Genomic DNA, 19,346 nt, shown 5'->3' on the forward strand with positions numbered 1-19,346 from the left:
CTATAGTAGGGCAACTGGAACTGTACACAGTACTCCAGGTGTGGTCTAACCAGAGTTTTATAAGGTTGCAGCATAACTTCCTGACTTTTAAACTCAATACCTTGACTAATAAAAGCAAACGTTCCAAAAACCTTCTTAACCACCTTATCGTCCTGTGTAGACATTTTCAAGGAATGACGAACTTGCATCCCAAGATCTCTCTGCTCAGAACACTGTTAAGAATCTTGCCCTTAACAGTGTACTGTCTCCTTGCATTTGCCATACCAAAGTGCATCACCTCACATTTATTTGAGTTAAACTCCATCTACAATTTCTCAGCCTGTATCCGCAACTGATCTTTATCATGTTGTATTCTTTGCCAGTCTTTTACATTATGCACAAGTTCACCAATCTTGGTATCGTCCACAAATTTACTAACCGACATATCTATATTTTCATCCAGTAATTTATATACATCGCAAACAGCAGAGGTCCCAGCACAGAACCCTGTGAAACTCCACTAATTACAGACTTCCAGCCCGAATAAGTTCCTTCAACCATTACCCTCTTTCCTCAATGCGCAAGCCAGTTCTGAATCCAAATAGCCAAACTGCCACAGACCCCATGCATCTTAATCTTACGGATTAGCCTCCCATGAGGGACTTGTCAAATGCCTTACTAAAATCTATGTAGATAACTTCCACTGACCTACCCTCATCAATCTCTCTTGTCATCTTGTCAAAAAGCCTAATCAAGTTGGTAAAGCACGACCTGCCACGCACAAAGCCATGCTGGCTCTCCCTAATTAAACCAAGAGTTTCCAAACACTCACATATTCTATCCCGAAGACTATTCTCCAGCAACTTCCATGCAATTGACATGAGACTCACTGGTCTACAGTTCCCAGGATTTTCTCTTGTTCCCTTCTTAAATAGAAGTACAACATTAGCCACTTGCCAGTCCTCCAGGACTTGGCCTCTAGCTAGAGAGGACATGAAGATACTGGTCAAGTGCCCAGTAATCTCGTCTCTTGCCTCCTTCAATCCCATCAGGCCCTGAGGACATCCACCTTAATACTCATTAGGAGGCCCAACACTTCCTCTCCCAGACCTCTAAACACCCTAATGTATTAATGCACTCAGTACTGATGTTCCTTGGTAAATGCTATAGCAAAGTATTCATTAAGTACCTTACTCACATTCTCTGAATCCAAGCAGATGTTTCCCCCTTTATCCTTGAGTGGTCCCACCCTCTCCCTAGTTCTCCTCTTTCTCGATGTATGTATGGAATGCCCTGGGATTCACCTTCATCCTCCTTGCCAAAGACTGTTCATGGCCCTTCCTGGCTTTCCTATTTCCCTCCTATAGCTATTTCCTGGCTCTTTATAATTCTCATGTGCTTAGTTTGATCCTAACTTCTGAAGCTTTTCATACTTCTCTTTTTTCTCCTTGACTAAATTCATCACCTCTCTGGACATCCAAAGTTCCCTTATCTTTCTATCCCTACCATTCCTTCCAACAGGAACATGCCTTTCCTGTACCCTGTGAAATTGATCTTTAACCACTCTCCACATATCTGATGTAGACTTGCAGAGAAAAGGTGTTTGTGGTTAACGCTACTTCGCTCCTGCCTAATACCCTCATAATTTGCCCTTCTCCAATTTAAAACTCTCCCACAAGGACCATGCCTATCCTTACCTATAGCTATCCTGAAAGATAAAGAGTTGTGGTGACTGTTTCCGAACTGTTCACCTCACCCGCTGAAAGGTCAGTCACCTGGCCAGGTCCACTATGGTCCATTCTTTCGCCGGACCATCCACATACTGATGTAAGAAACCTTCCTGGATGCATTTAACAGATTCTGCCCCAGGTGAACCTCTTACACTAAGAAAGTCCCAGTTTATATTAGGGAAATTGAAATCCCCTATGACAACAACCCTATTAGTTTTAAACATTTCCTTAATCTGATTACATACCTGTTCCTCAATGTCCCAGTTGCTTTTAGGGGGTATGCCATACAATCCCATTAGTGTGATTGCACCCTTCCTATTCTTGAGATCCACCCAAATGGACTCGGTGTCTGACCACTCTACTATGTCTCCCCTGAGTGCAGTTGTGATATTGTTCCTGAGTAGTTGTGCAACTCCCTTGTCCTACCCCTTTAGCTTATATCTTTTCTAAAGCTTCGAAAACCTGGTACATCAGTCACTCATTAATCACTGAGGTCGTAATGGGAGACAAAGAAATGGCAGCTGAACTTAATGGGTACTTTGCATCTGTCTTCGCTGTGGAAGACACTAGCAGTATGTCAGAGGTCCTTGAGTGTCAGGGAGCAGGAGTGAGTGCCGTTGCTATGACAAAGGAAAAAGTGCTAGGCAAACTCAAAGGTCTTAAGGTAGATAAGTCACCTGGACTATATCCCAGGTTGCTGAAGAGATAACAGATGATGCATTGGTCATGATCTTTCAAGAATCACTTGATTTTGGAATGGTCCCGGAGGACTGGAAGATTACAAATATCACTCTACTCTTTAAGAAGAGAGGAAGGCAGAAGAAAGGAAATTACAGTATAGGCGAGTTAGCCTAATCTCAGTGGTTGGGAAACTGTTAGTCTATTGTTAAGGATGAGGTTTTGGGGTACTTGGAGACTAATGATAAAAGTAAGTCAAAGTCACCATGGCCTGACAAATCTGTTAGAGATCTTCGAGAAAGTAACAAACAGAGTGGACAAGGGAGAGACATTGAATGTCATTACTTGGATTTTCAGAAGGTATTTGATAAGGTGCCGCACATGAGGCTGCTTAAGATAAAATCCTATGGCGTTACAGGAAAGATACTGGGATGGATCAAGGATTGGCTGACGGGCAGGAGGCAGTGATTGAGAATAAAAGGGGCCTGTTCTGGTTGGCTGCCAGTGACTAGTGGTGTTCGTCAAGGGTCAGTATTGGGACCGCTACTTTTCACAGTGTTTGTCGGTGATTTAGATAATCAAGTTGATGGCTTTATGGCAAAGTTTGCAATGATAATAGGTGGAGGGGTAGGTAGTGCTGGGGAAGCAATGTGATTGCAGCAGGACTTAGACAAATTGAAGAATGAGCAAAAAGTGGCAGATGGAATATGGTGTTGGGAAATGTATGATAATGTATTTTGAAAAAAAGGAACGATAGTGCAGACTATTGTCTAAATGGAAAGAAGGTTCAAACATCAGAGATGCAGAGGGACTTAGGAGTCCTCGTGCAAGACTTCCAGAAGGTTAATTTACAGGTTGGGTCTGTGGTAAAGAAGGCAAATGCAGTGTTGCCATTTATTTCAAGGGGAATAGAATATAAAAGCAAGGAAATTGTTCTGAGCCATTATAAGACACTAGTCAGTCCACACTTGGAGTATTGTCAACAGTTTTGGGCCCCATATCTCAGAAAGGATGTGTTGTCACTGAAGAGAGTCCAGAGGGGGTTCAAGAGGATGAAACCAGAAATGAAGGGGTTAACATGAGAAGTGTTTGGCAGCTTTGGGCCTATACTCACTGGAATTTAGAAGATTGCGGGGGGGGGATCTCATTGAAACCTTTTGAATGTTGAAAGGGCTAGATAGGGTGGATGTGGAGAGAATGTTTCCTACGGAGAGGGGTAGCCAGAACTAGAGGGGATAGCCTCAAAATTGAGGGGTACTCCTTTAGAACAGAGTTAAGGAGTTTTTTTAGCCCGAGAGTAGAAAATTTGCGGAACGTTCTGTCACAGACTGCAGTGGAGGCCAAGTCCTTGGGTGTATTTAAGGCAGTAGTTGATGGTTACCTGATCGGTCTGGGCATTAAAGGATGTGGCGAGAATGCAGGTGTATGAGGTTTGGTGGGATCCGGGATCAGCCATAATGGAATGGCAGAGCAGAATCGATGGGCAGAATGGCCAAATTTTGCTCCTATGTCTTTTGGTCTTGTGGTCTATTCCTGTGCCTTTCTCGACCATGTTTCAGTAATGCCTACAGCATCGTAGTTCCATGTACTGATCCATGCTCTCAGTTTCTCACCCTTACCCATAATACTCCAAGCATTAAAATAGACACACTATCTGACTCATCATACCTGTTATTTCAACTTTGCCTTTCAATATTTTCCCTGACATGTAATTTCTAGTCTGATCCTTCCCTTCCTATCCCAGCCCCCTGCAACACTAGTTTAAACTCTCCCAAGCAGCATCAGCAATCCTCCCAGCAGGATATTAGTTCCCCTCCAGTTCAGGTGCAACGCGTCCCTCTTGTACTGGTCACCCCTTCCCCAGATGATCCAAGGAAATGAAACCCTGTCCTCTGCACCATCTCCGCAGCCACTCATTCACTCTTTTCTTAACTGCTCTAGCCCGTGGCACAGGGAGTAATCCAGAATTTACAACCTTGAAGGTCCTTCTCTTCAGTCTTTCCAAACTCTGTATACTTACTACAGAGGACCTCTTCCTCTTTTCTGCTTATGTCATTGATACCAATATGCACCACGTACCGGCTGTTCCCCCTCCCCCTTGAGAATATCCTGCAGCCACTCCAATACATTCTGGACCCTAGCACGTATGAGGCAATGTACCATCCTGGTACCTCTTTTGCAGCCACAGAATTTCCTTTCTGTCCCCCTAACTATTGAGTCCCCTATAACTACCACACTGCCTGACTTTACCCTTCCCTGTTAGAGCTGGCCATAGTGCTCCCAGCCTGACTGCTGCTGCCGTGATGTGTTGTGTCAACCCCACTAGCAGTATCTAAAGGGGTATACATGTTGCTGAGGGGAATGGGCACAGGGAAACCCTGCACTGACTTCTTAATCCTCTTTCCTCTCCTGCTGGTCACCCATCGATTGTCCGAAGCCTGTACGCTGGGTGTGACCACCTCTTCAAAAGTTTTTTGCCTATAATATCTCCAGCCTCCTTAATGATCCTAAGTACATCCAACTCTAGCTCCATTTACTTGATCAGGCACTGAAGCTGAGTGCAGTTCCTGTAGATGTAGTCATCAGGGAAAGCATCAGGTATCCTGAATTCCCGCATCTGACAGGTGGAGCATTCCATCCTGTCCACTCTATACTAAAAAAGAAAAAGGCTTACCTCTTCTTAACTGTACCTTTGCGTGTTCACGCCAATACCCGTTAAGCCGAAGCCTTCACAATGTATCACTGGCTCACTCAGACAATGTCTGTCCTGCCTGTGCCTACCCTCCTTTTATTTGCAGCCCAACTTCTGTAGGGCCCTGACCCTGACACTCACACTCCTCGCACCTGAGCTTTCAAAAAAAGTAGGTGCTACGTTTTCTGAAAAAGAGGAACATTCCAGAAACTCTTCAATGGAGCGCTTTCTCCCAAGAGCAAATGCAGGAGAGGCAGAGAAAGTTAGAGAAAGGGAAGCAGTCTTTAAGGCAGACAGCATGGGAGGAGGTGTAGCTGTGGGTATATGGTAGATACTGGCGGATAGTATGTCTTTTGAGCTAGAGACGGTGAGATTCAGAGAAGGGAGAGAAGGTCAGAAAAAGTGAAGTGAATTTGAGAGCCGTATGAGAGTTAGTAACAAAGGTGATCAAATTGTTGAGTTCTGCAAGAGTGCAGGAAGGAACACCAACGAGTTGTCATCATGACCCAAAACATTGACTATCCCTTTGCCTCCACAGAGTCATCAAACAGTTCATTTTCTTTTTAACACTCTCCTGTTTATTCACTTATAATAGGGGCACGGACTTCTCACAGATAAAAAAAATGTGGACACCACCAAAGCGCTTCACTTTTTTACTAAATCCGAGCTACTTGACACAAATGGTCAGAAAACTGACTTACCCTACTTCCATAGGCGGAGATTGTTTTGTCAGTTTGTATTTTTTTGAACAAACATTGAAGAGGGAATCTTACCAAATGTGAGTATATGGAACAGTATTTGGTATATACTGTTATATGGTAGCAAATCAGGGGATGAACAGTGATTGTACTGATTTTTAATTATTCAGCATTAGATTTGTACAAGGGTGTCGGCCTGAAATGTCGACTGTTTACTCTTTTTCCATGGATACTGCCTGGCCTGCTGAGTTCCTCTAGCATTTTGTGTGTGTGTGTTGCGTGGATTTCCCACATGTGCAGATTTTCTCTTGTTTTAAATTTGTCCATATTGGTTTACAGATTTTGGATAATTCTTGTATTTTTAATCACTGGATCTGATCTATGTGGGTTGTATTTTTTTTTTACCAGTGCATTATGTTAAAATCTTTAATTTTTGAATTTGTTATTTCTATAATTCTAATGTATTAAGCATTTTCAACAAAATACATTTTTAATGGAGTCTGGTTATTCAGGAGTTTTAGTGATATCTGCTGCATTAAAACTCGCTTTTGTACAATCCTGAATGTCAAGGGATTTCTGGATGTGCCAAATAGATAAACAGGTCCGCAATAGATTAACTGTGTACTGGGCTTAGTAGAAGCAACGTGAAGAAAAAGATGGCCTCTAATGTAGCTATCTCTGAGTTGGCTATTCTTTTATGATGAAGATATTGAAGCATAGAGTCAGAAAACAAGTCATCAGTCCTGATGAAGGGTCACGGTCTGAAACGTCAACTGTCGATCAATGCGGCCTGACCTGCTCGAGCATGTTATGTATATTGCTTTAGATTTCCAGCATACCCAGCACCCCTTGTATCTAAGTCTTTTGGTCTGCTGAGTCCACGTCAATCATCCACGGTCCATTTTGCGCTAATCTCATTTTTCATTCTCCCCACATTCTCCTCAATTCTCCAGATTCTACCACTCACCTGCACAATATGGGCAATTTACAGAGGCATTCATTTACTAATCTGCTTCTTATTTAGGGAGGAAATTAGAGTATTCTGGGGAAACCCACGTGGTCCCAGAGAGAAAATGCAAACTTCCAATAGACATTGGTAATACTTCCATATGACTATGAGATCCTTTCCCAATTCTTTCAAAAATACTAAAACAAACAATAATGAAGAATTTTATGAATGGAGATCTCCTAAAGGTATTTTACCATAATAAAGTTCCAGAAGAAAGATCTTGCTGTTTCAGAAATTAAGCTGATAACATTTAAACTTGTTAAAATTTAAAATAAGTAGTTTCACCTGCATATTTATCAAAATTTTACCTAATCTTTAATCCTGTACCTCTCTGTCCACATGCAACTTAACTTTCTGAGTATTTCCAGCAATTTCTTTTGCATTTATTGAAGGTTTTCCACATCAATATGTTGCTTTCTGTTTTCATTCCTATTTTATATGAGCTTAACCTATTATTTTCATGTTTTCTTTAAACTTTCCTCTAAATTTATATGCATATGTTTCAATTTGCATAAACAACAGTGAATGATCTTTGAATTCAACTCAACTGTATACTCTAGCTACTGGCTGAGATTCTATAATTAAAACCTTGCTAAAATTTCGTATCAGGCATCAATGAAGAATTTCCAATATTAACAACAGCTTTAGAGGTTCTGATAATTCAAGCAGGTCTTTGAAATGGTGATCTCAAGCAGGATATAGTGAATCCATTACAAACATTGCATCAGGCTGTGGGGTCAATCATAAATTGAGGGCAATATGTATATTACAATGTCAATCTTACATTTGGTTTAATATCATCAACATCTGTTGTGAAATTTGTTAACTTTGTGGCAGCAATACAAGACATGATAAAATACAGAGAAAAAAACCTGAATTACAGTGAGTATATATAGGTCTATATTGGTTAAATTAAGTAAGTAGTGCAAAAACAGAAATTAGAATGTCGTGAGGTTGTGCTCATGGGATCAATGTCCATTTAGAAATCAGATGGCAGAGCAGAAGAAGCTGTTACTGAATCGCTGTGGGTGTGCCTTCAAGCTTCTGTACCTCCTTCCCGATGGTAATAATGAGAAGAGGGCATGTGAACTCAACACCTTCTATGCACACTTTGAAAGGGAGAACACAACTACAGCTGTGAAGATCCCTGCTGCACTTGAAGACCCTGTGATCTCTGTCTCAGAGGCTGATGTTAGACTGCCTTTAAAGAGAGTGAACCCTCGCAAGGTGGAAGGTCCCGATGGAGTACCTGGTAAGGCTCTGAAAACCTGTGCCAACCAATTGCAGGGAGTATTCAAGGACACTTTCAACCTCTCACTGCTACGGGGGAAGTTTCCACTTGCTTCAAAACGGCAACAATTATACCAGTGCCTAAGAAGAATAAAGTGGGCTGCCTTAATGACTATCGCCCGGTAGCACTCACATCGACGGTGATGAAATGCTTTGAGAGGTTGGTCAAGACTAGAATAAACTCCTGCCTCAGCAAGGACCTGGACTCATTGCAATTTGCCTATCGTCACAATAGGTCAACGGCAGATGCAATCTCAATGGCTCTTCACATGGCTTTAGACCACCTGCATAATACAAACACCTATGTCAGGATGCTGTTCATCGACTATAGCTCAGCATTTAACACCATCATTCCCATAATCCTGTTTGAGAAGTTATGGAACCTGGGCCTCTGTACCTCCCTCTACAATTGGATCCTTGACTTCCTAACCGGAAGACCACAACCTGTGCAGATTGGTGATATACATTCTCCTCGCTGACAATCAACACTGGCACACCTCAGGGGTGTGTGCTTAGTCCTCTGCTCTACTCTCTCTATACCCATGACTGTGTGGCTAGCTACAGCTCAAGTACCATCTATAAATTTGCTGATTAAACAACCATTGTTGGTAGAATCTCAGATCGTGACGAGAGAGCGAACAGAAGCAAGATATGCCAACTAGTGGAGTGGTGTCACAGCAACAACCTGGCACTCAACATCAGTAAGGCGAAAGAGCTGATTGTGGACTTCAGGAAGGGTAAGACGAAGGAACACATACCAATCCTCATAGAGCAATCAGAAGTGGAAAGAGTGAGCAGTTTCAAGTTCCTTGATGTCAAGGTCTCTGTGGACCTCACCTGGTCCCAACATATTGATGCAATTATAAAGAAGGCAAGACAGCGACTATACTTCATTAGGAGTTAGAAGAGATTTGGTATGTCACAAGTACACTCAAAAACTTCTATAGATGTACCTTGGAGAGCATTCTGACAGGCTGCATCACTGTCTGGTATGGAGGTGCTGCTGCACAGGACTGAAAGAAGCTGCAGAGGGTTGTGAATTTAGTTGGCTCCATCTTGGATACTAGCCTACAAAGTATGCAGGACGTCTTCAAGGAGCGGTGTCTCAGAAAGACAGTGTCCATTATTAAGGACCCCTAGCACCCAGGGCATGCCCTCTTCTCACTTACCATCAGGTAGGAAGTACAGAAGCCTGAAGGCACACACTCAGCGATTCAGGAACAGCTTCTTCCCCTCTGTCATCCGATTCCTAAATGGATATTGAACCCTTGAATACTACCTCACTTTTTTAATATATATTATTTCTGTCTTTTGCATGATTTTTAATCTATTCAATATACATATACTGTAATTGGTTTACTTATTTATTATTATTATTATTTTAGATTTTCTTCCATATTATGTATTGCATTGAACTACTGCTGCTAAGTTAACAAACTTCACGACACATGCCGGTGATAATAAACGTGATTCTGATTCTGATTCTGCTGTCGTGGGTGATGAGGTCCTTAATAATGGACGCTGCCTTTCTAAGGTACCGCTCCTTAAAGATGCCTTGGATATTATGGAGGCTAGTACCTATGATGGAGCTGACTAATTTTACAACTCTCTGCAGCTTACTTTGATCTTCTGCAGTGTCCCCCCCACCTCTCCCCCATAGCAGACGCTGATGCAGCTAGTCAGAACGCTCGCCGCGGTACATCCGTAGAAGTTTTACAGTATCTTAGGTGACAAACCAAATCTGCTCAAGCCCCTAATGAAATATACCCAATGCCTTGCCTTCTTTACAGCTGCTTTGATATGTTGGGAACAGTTTAGATCCTCAGATAACCAGGAATTTGAAATTGCTCCCTCTCTCCGCTGCTGAACCCTCTATGAAGGTTGATTTTTTTCCCTCATCCTATGCTTCTGAAGTCCACAATCAGCTCTTTGGTCTTAGTGACATTGAATGCAAGGTTGTCGTTAAGACACCACTCCACTAGTTGGTGTATCTCGCTCCTGTACATCCTCTCATCTGCATCTGAGATTCTGCCAACAATGGTTGTATCATCAGTAGATTTTTAGATGGTACTTGAGCTATGGTTAGCTACACAGTCATGGGTAGAGAGTCGTGGGCTAAACACAGATTATGGTCTTCCGGTTAGGAAGTCGAGGATCCAGTTGCAGAGGGAGGTACAAAGGCCCAGGTTCTGCAGCCTTTTGATCAGGACTGTGGGAATGATGGTGTCAAATGCTGAGCTATAGTCAATAAATAGAAATATATTTCAGAAAGTATATGCAAATTGCATTACATTCAAAAATAAAAAAGTATCCAGTGGCTGGCACCTCTCAAAGTCTAACCCTACATCCCCATTGCTAGCTGGAAATGGGTACGGTGGCTAACATAGTTCTGGTGCAGCTGTATAGGCCAGTCCTCCGTACAGTGGATACAATGGATTAGAGAAGCAATGATAAACTCCAATTATGCTATCATCTTCAGAGGATGATGGAGACAGGAGGTTATCGATGGCCTATGCTCCACTTGAGTGCTCAGGGCTCAAACCAAAATAACATAGAGGCTGACTCTGTCAGAAAACATTAATACAGAATAACATAGTTATCAATAGTATGTGGTTCATGATAAGTGGGTAAACTTGTGGAGTGTTAATCTCTTTTTTAGGCTTCACCGAACTCTATGGCGGAGTAGAATGACACTTCCTTCCAGAGAATCTTGATTTGCTTTGATCTAGTGTCAAGTCAGTTCCTGACTCCTAATTTATACTCTGGGGGCTGATAGACGATTGTTGTTCTCTCGGCATGGAGCACAATGAATCAGGGTAGTGGTTCAGGAATAGTTGCATACAGGCCAGTGGGCGTACTGAATTTTAAACCTTACTGATGTAAAATCTACACTTGGCCAATACATCAGAACTGTAGTTGTAAAAACACAGTAGTGTGTGTATGCTTTTAATGTACCTAGTCCAGGCTGCTAACCAAATCTTAGGTGACTTGTTGGTGATGACGATCATAGTTCACTCAGCATCTTAGGAATTTATTGCTTCCAATTTGATAGACTGCCTGTCTGCTCTTCGATAACCTACAATTTACATTAGTTCAGTATTGCTGCATTAATGAGCATAATTTTTTTTCTGTAGCAGCAACTATCTTACTGTTACTGAAGTGTGCGTTTAAACGGAAGTGTGGAAAATGAGAAATACTGGAAGCACTCAGCTGGTCAGACACCATCTATCGAGAGAGAAGGTATACTATTCAGATTTACAGTGTTTTTACAAAGTTCAAAGTAAATTTTATTATTAAAGTACATATATGTCACCATATGCAGCCCTGAGATTCATTTTCTTGTAGGCATACTCAATAACTCTATAGAATAATAACCATAATAGTATCAATGAAAGGCTGCCCTACTCGGGCATTCAACCAGAATGCAGAAGACAACAAACTGTGCAAATATAAATGTAACCCTTAGGTTCAGCTGGCGGTGTAATCTAGGGAAGACAGTCTCTGGCTCTGCCAAACGTGTGGAATCTGAGGTGCAAAACCTTTTGTTTGTGTGGATGCTGTGCGATCGGTTCCCCCGTTACAAATCAGTACCACGAAATAACAGACAGAACACCATATGCAATTAAATGATTTAGCTTTATAATTCTCAACTTGACTAAAGGGTTAGTAAAGAAAACCAAAAGAAAAAGGCCCATTTTAATGAAACAGTCTAATGTGCGCATTGGAGCTCATGGTCTCCCTTTCACTGTCCTCCATCGATTTCCCCGGGCTTCGTTGACTCCCGGCCCCACTCCAAGTCCACTCCATCCTGCTGTCTATGACCTTTTTTTTCTAACATCTTCTCTCTTCATCTCTTGCTGAACAAAAGATCTAGATCACCTCGTTCTCAGGCACACAATAAAAAAACACTCCCTTCATTCCAAAGCCCCCGTTATCTCTAGCCATAACCCAAACACTGCTGCTACAGGAAAACCATTACATTAGCAGTGAGGCCTTTCCCAGGGTTTTACACAAAAATAAGAAATAATAGTAATAAATATATAAGCAATGAGAACATGAGATTAAGAGTCCTTGAAAGTGAGTCCATTGGTTGAGGGAATATTTCAAAGATGCGACAAGTGAAATTGAGTGAAGTTCTTCCCTTTGGTTAAAGAGCCTGATGATTGAGGGGTAGTAACTGTTCCTGAACCTGGTGGTGTGAGTCCTAAGGCTCTTGTTCCTTCTTCCTGATGCCAGCAGTGAGAAGAGGGCATGTCCTGGGTGGTGATGATAGATGGTGTTTTCCTGCGACAGCGCTTCATATTGATATGCTCAGTGGTGGGGAGTGCTTTTCTCATGATAGACCAGGCCGTATCCATTATGTTTTGTAGGGTTTTACGTTGAAGGCCATTGGTGGTTCAATACCAGGTTGTGGTGCAGCCAGTCAATACACTCTCCACCACACATTTGAAGTTTTTCAAAGTCTGAGATGTCAATCTATACTTGATATTGCCTGACCTAAGTACTCTCAGTATTTTCTATTTCTAGTTCAGATTCACAGAATCCTTTACTTATGTCTCAATTTTTTAATGAGCCCTATTGATATGCCTATTGCTACCCTACGAGTCAATGCTCAGGTTTTAAATCATTCTCTGCTTCACGACTTTTTAATAGCATGAGGCGTGTTAGAACAAAAAACAACACAGCTTTTTGGCCCATGATATTGTGCTAATCTTTTAAACAACTCCTAGGTCAACTCTTAACCCTTCACATCTATGTAGCCCTCCATTCTTTGTTCATCTTTGTGCCTATCTAAGAGTCTCTTATATGTCCCAAATGTATTCCCCTTTACCACTAACCCCAGAAGTGAGTTCAATGCACTTATTTTTGCAACACTACTGGAAACCTATAACTAACTGAAAACAAGCAGAGAGTACTTCCTCCAGTAGGTGAAATCATTATTCTGTACTTTCTGTTATTACTGTATATCATTCATCAAACAAATAAATTTCCTGCTTCACATTAATATTTACTGATGTTCTCTGAGCTATGCTTTCAGGTAACTAATGCAAAAGATATGAATTTGAGAAAAAATAGTTGCATTCAAGAGAATCTTGTTCAGTGGAATAGATAAGTTTGTGAACAGCAAATGTAAAAGTGCATAAATGCATAATGATGAAATATAGAATATAATGTAGGCTCATAATGTCAAGAACAATTTTGACATGGTTAACAAAGGAAAAATTAAATCACCAGTATTCAGTTGCAGTGAAACATTTGCCAATTAAATTAATCTTGGTGTATGAAATATCTCAAGAACGACTAATTGTATGATGCAAAAATTACTTACTGCTTATTATTCTTTGGACATCTTTCATGTAATGATGTGCTTGAAAAAGTATACTATGCTTAGCACTGTTGTTTAACAGTATTTGGATGTTTATATGGTAAGAAAAAGCTTAAGGATATCTCAATAATATCATAGTGTTCCTTAAAGTTCTGCAGGAGGAGAAGATGGCGGCGCGACGCAGTGCACAGTGGCCACTCCGGTGAATGATACCTGTTATCTGTCAAGTAGGTTGCCGTGCACAATCCTGATGTGATGGAGACAGACGTGACAGCACAGAGGAACATCTGGAGAAACTTCTGAAATGCCTGCTTCACTGCCGTTGCTACTCTGTGATCCAGAATCTCCGGAGGAGAAGGCCCCGAGTCCTCGGCTTTGCTTGTTGCTCGGTGGTCGGGGCGGAGTCGAAGCGCTCGGCAGAGGATGGTGCTCGGGAGGCTGTATCGGAGGGGCTGGTCAGAGGCTCAAAGTTTTCGGATGGACTCAGAGTCGGCTGTGGTCAGGTGCTTCCAATGCATCGGCAGTTGTCAGCGCCTGGAGGTTTATGGCAGGGAGAGTTTCTCCCTTTTGCCGCCTGCTATCGGGACTATCGGGAGTGAATCGGAACTTTGAGACTTTTTTTGTACCGTGCCCATGGTCTGCTCCTTATCAAATTATGGTATTACTTTGCACTGCTGGAACTATATGTTATAATTATGTGGTTTTATCAGTGTTAGTCTTTGGTTTGTACTGTTTTTTTTGTGATATCACTCTGGAGGAACATTGTATCATTTCTCAATGCATGCATTTCTAATAAACGAGGACTGAGTATCCTCATAATCTAATCTAATCTTCTTCTCCATCATGCAATCATATCTAGTCAATGAACTTTCTGGTAATTAGTGCACCTCTGACCCCTAACTCCCACATTATTCAATGTTATAAATCTTAGCTTATCCTCCAGCACTAGTCCACTTCCCAGCAAGTCTCCTCTTTTCATAATTCTTGGTTGAACCACCTGTTAACTTCAGTGGCAATCATTTGCTCCATTATAAGGATCTTGAAGCTGACCAGTGCGTCCACATCTGTCCATCCAGTTTCTGCTTCTGTCATATCATCAGACATAACTTTGGCAAAGCTGAATGATTTCTGTGGCTCCTTTATCCTTCTATGTCCATTGACCATTAGCGTTTTTATCATAGATCATGGACTAGAAGTTTGCTCTGCTCGAGGACTGAAGGTCAACAACATATGATCTGTGAGTACTGGGCTGGAGACTCAATGGCTAAACCCGTGATCATTCGATACCCACAGGTCGGTAATGTCCGGAGGTCAAAGCTGAAGGTCAAAGTCCAGAGTTCGGTGAGTCCAGAAGTACAGTACGATGCAAAAGTTTTGGGCACATAAATAAATAGCTATAGTGCCCAAGGCTTTTGCACAGTAAAGTATCTGTCAACATGGAGCGGAGAGCGAGTTTGTAAATCTGACAGGAGCAAAGCATGTTGGGAATGACAATGTGGAGTGCTCCGGGAGGTGTGTGGAACAGGTGGCAAAGAAGGAGTGCTGGCACAGGGTGTGTCACGGGTGCAGACGTGCCCAGACCTGAGACACTGGGCAAGGTCATTTGATTCCAAACAATCGGTTTACTGATCATTACAGAACGTCACTCTGATGCTTCCCACTCGCTCCCCTCTCCCTTCCCCTTTTCCAAACCACGCTTCCCCTCTCCCTCCCCCTTCTAACAGCCTAATCAGTGGCAGGAGCAGGCCACAGCGACAAGGTTTCTCGCAGATCGGCGACGCCTGTTTAAAAGGAGAGCTTCGCCGGCGTTCAGATTCATTCCACCAGCGCAGTCGGCAGCAGCAGCAGGCCACAGCGATGAGGTTTCTCGCAGGTCAGTGACGCGTGTTTAAAAGTACAGAAGGGACAAGTGGGGCAGCCATTGTTGGAAGCTGGCCAGTGGTGAGAGTAGGAGTCAGGTTTTGGCTCAAAGGAAGAGGCATTGGCTCTGGGTAAGTTTCTGTTAAAGTTCCCTTTTTCACTGACTGTACCTCATGTAGTAAATGGCCGTTGTGTGTTCTTCATGCCAGATGTTGGAGTCCTGGGAAACCCAGAGTCTCCCAGGGAACTACATCTGCGTGAAGTGCATCCGGCTGCAGCTCCTAGAAGACCATGTTAGGGATCTGGAACAGCAGCTGGATGACCATCGGCTTTTACATGAGAGTGAAGAGATAAGTAATCAGAGTTACATAGAAATAGTAACCTCGAAGTTGCAGGAGCCGAGTAGCTGGTTGATGGTCAGGAGAAATGGAAATGTGAATAGGCAGTTAACGGAGAGCACCCCTGTCGCCATTCCCCTTAAAAATAGGAATAGCGTTTTGGATATTGTTGTGAGGGATGACCTCCCACGGGAATGCCATGGAGACTGGGTTACTGGCACTGAGTATAGGTCTGTGGTGCAGAAGGAAAAGAGGGAGGAGAGGGGAGCGATAGTGATAAGCGCTTCAATAGTCCAGGGAACAGACAGGAGAATCAGTGGACATGAACGGGACATCCAAATAGTATGTTGCCTCCCAAGTCCCAGTGTCTGGGATGTCTTGGATCGTATCCACAATATTTTGGGGAGGGAGGGAGAGCAGCTAGATGTCTTGGCACATATTGGTATCAATGGGATAGGCAGGAAAAGCAAAGAAGTCCTGAAAAGAGAATTTGGAGACCTACGTAGAAAGCTGAGAAGCAGGTCCTCCCGGGTAGAAATTTCTGGATTGCTGCCTGTGCCACGCGCCAGTGAGGATGGAAACAGGATGATCTGGCAAATTAATGGGTGGCTGAGAAGCTGGTACAGGGAGCAGGACTTCAGGTTCTTGGACCACTGGGATCTCTTATGAGGAGGTATGACCTGTTCAAAAGTGACAGGTTGCACCTGAACCCGAGGGGAACCAAAATACTCATAGACAGGTTTGTTAGAGCTGGTGGGGAGGGTTTAAACTAATATGGCAAGGGGGTGGGAACTGGAGTGAAGGGACTCAGGATAGGATGGATGGTGAAAAAAAAGAAAGATAGCGTGCAGTCAAGCTATCAGGAAGCACAGGCAGATGATAGGATAAAATGCAGCCAGGAAGCTGAGTTTCAGTGCATTAGGGATGCTGAATTAACAAGTAGCAAATGCAGCGCTCAAAGTGTTATACCTCAATGCATGGAGTATAAGAAATAAGGTGGGTGATCTTGTTGCACTATTACAGATTGTCAGGTATGATGTTGTGGACATCACTAATCACGGTTGAAGGTTCGTTGTAGTTGGGAGCTGAATGTCCAAGGTTACACTTTGTATCAGAGGGATGGGAAGGTCAGCAGAGGGGGTGGAGTGGCCCTGCTGGTAAAGAATGGCATCGAATCAGAAGGAAGATGTGACAAAGGATTGGAAGAGGTTGAATCCTTGCGGGTTCGGTTAACTAAAAGAATCATTAGGAGGGAAAAGATGAAATCTGAAAGCAAGCTAGCAAACAATACCGAAGTGGGTAGTAAAATCTTTTTCAGGTATGTTAAAAATAAAAGAAAGATGACAGTGGATATAGGATCGCTAGAAGATGAGGCCCAAGAAATAATAACTGGGGCCAAGGAGATGATAGGTGAACTAAGTGACAATTTTGCATCAGTCTTCACTGTGGAAGGCACCAACTGTGTGCCAGATGTTGAAGAGTGTGACGGAAGAGAGGGGAGTGCAGTTACTATTACAAGGGAGAAGGTGCTCAAAAAGCTGAAAGACCTAAATGTACATAAGTCACCCGGACCAGATGAACTACACCTCGGGTTCAAAAAGTAATGATCTTTCAAAAATCATTGGCATCTGGCATGGTGCCCGAGGATTGGAAAATTGCAAATGTCGCTACACTCTTTAAGAAAAGTGGAAGGCAGCAGAAAGGAAATTACAGACCAGTTAGCCTGACCTCAGTTGTTGGGAAGATGTTGGAGTCAATTGCTAAGGATGAGGTTGTGGAGCACGTGGTGACACAGGACAAGACAGGACAAAGTCGGCATGGTTTCCTTGAGGGAAAATCTTGCCAAAAAACCTGTTGGAGTTCTTTGAGAAGTTTACACATAGGATAGATAAAGTGGATGCAGTGGACGTTGTATGTTTGGACTTCCAGAAGGCCTTTGACAGGGTGCCACACATGAGGCTACTTACCAAGTTAAGAGCCCATGGCATTACAGGAAAGTTACTGGCATGGTTAGAGCATTGGCTGATTGGTAGGAGGCAGCGAGTGAGAATAAAAGGATCCTTGTCTTGTTGGCTGCCAGTGACTAGTGTGTTCTGCAGGGGTCCGTGTTGGGAACGCTTCTTTTTAGGCTTTATATCAATGATTTGGATGATGAAATAGATGCCTTTATTGCCAAGTTTGAAGATGATATGAAGATTGCTGGAAAGGCAGGTGATGTTGAGGAAACAGGTAGGCTGAAGAAGGACTTAGAAAGATTAGGAGAATGAGCAAGAGAGTGGCAAATGAAATACACGGCCGTGCACTTTGATAGTTGAAATAAATGTGCAGACCATTGTCTAAATGGGGAGAAAATCCAAAAATCTGAGATACAAAGGCACTTGGGAGTCCTTGTGCAGAACATCCTAAAGGTTAACTTGCAGGTTGAGTCAGTAGTGAGGAAGGCAAATGCCATGTTAGCATTCATTTCAAGAGGGCTAGAATAGAAGAGCTGGGATGTGATGCTGAGGCTTTATAATGTACTGGTGAGTCCTCACCTTGAGTATCATGAACAGTTTTGGGCTCCTTACCTGAGAAATAATATGCTGGCATTGGAGAGAGTTTAGAGGAGGTTCACAGGGATGATTCTGGGAATGAAAGTGTTATCATACGAGGAATATTTGATTGCTCTGGGTCTGTACTCACTGGAATTTAGAAGGATGGTGGGGGGGTCTCATTGAAACCTTTTGTATATTGAAAGACCTCGACAGAGTAGATGTGGAAAGGATGTTTTCCATGGTGGGGGAGTCTCGGACAAAAGAGCAATACCTCAGGATAGGGGGCGCCCATTTAAAACAGAGATACAGAGAAATTTCTTCAGCCAGATGGTGGTGAATTTGTGGAATTCATTACCACAGGCAGCTGTGAAGGACAGACTGTTGGGTGTATTTAAGGCAGAGCTTGATAGGTTCTTTATTGGACATGGCATCAAAGGTTACGGGGAGAAGGCTGGGAAGTTGGGCTGAGGAGGAGAAAAAAGATCAGCCATGATTAAATGGTGGAACAAACTCAATGGGCCAAATGGCCTAATTCTGCTTCTATGTCTTATGGTCTTCCCATTCTCAGACTTCAATAGAGACCCATATCAGAATCAGGTTTATCATCACTCACATATGTCATGAATTTTTTGTACGGCAACGGTACAGTTCAATACATAAAATTACTACATTACTGTGCAAAAGCTATATACACTAGCTATGTTTATGTGGCTAAGACTTTTGCACAGTACTGTAGAAAGCCCAAAATGCCAAAGACCAGATTTGGTGAGTGTGGAGGTAGAGTGAGTTTGGGCCAGAGACTGGAGGATGGAGGCCTGTCATTGTGAAGGGAAAAGAGGGTGGGAAAGGACATTGTTTTGCTTTTGTGGTCCTGTTTTGTTCTGTTGGTAGAATTGTTGCTGCTTGTGTTGTTCTGTTGTGTGTTGTGTTGTTATTCTGTTGAACATTGTCAACATGCTATGTTGGTGCTGAAATGTGTGGTGATACTTGTGGGCTGCCCCCAGCACATCTTTTGGTGTTTTGGTTGTTAACAGAAATGGTGCATTTCACTGTATGCTCTAATGTCTATGTGATAAATAAATCTGAATCTGAATCTGATCTGATCTGAATCTGCTCTAAAACTAAATCATTTGTTCGCCAGGCTAGGCCAGAGAGCTGAATAAATTTATAGTCCATGATCTATATTGACAGATTTAACGTTTAATGATCAAA

The sequence above is a fragment of the Mobula hypostoma genome, chromosome 7, assembly GCF_963921235.1.
Source record: "Mobula hypostoma chromosome 7, sMobHyp1.1, whole genome shotgun sequence".
NCBI lineage: Eukaryota > Metazoa > Chordata > Chondrichthyes > Myliobatiformes > Myliobatidae > Mobula > Mobula hypostoma.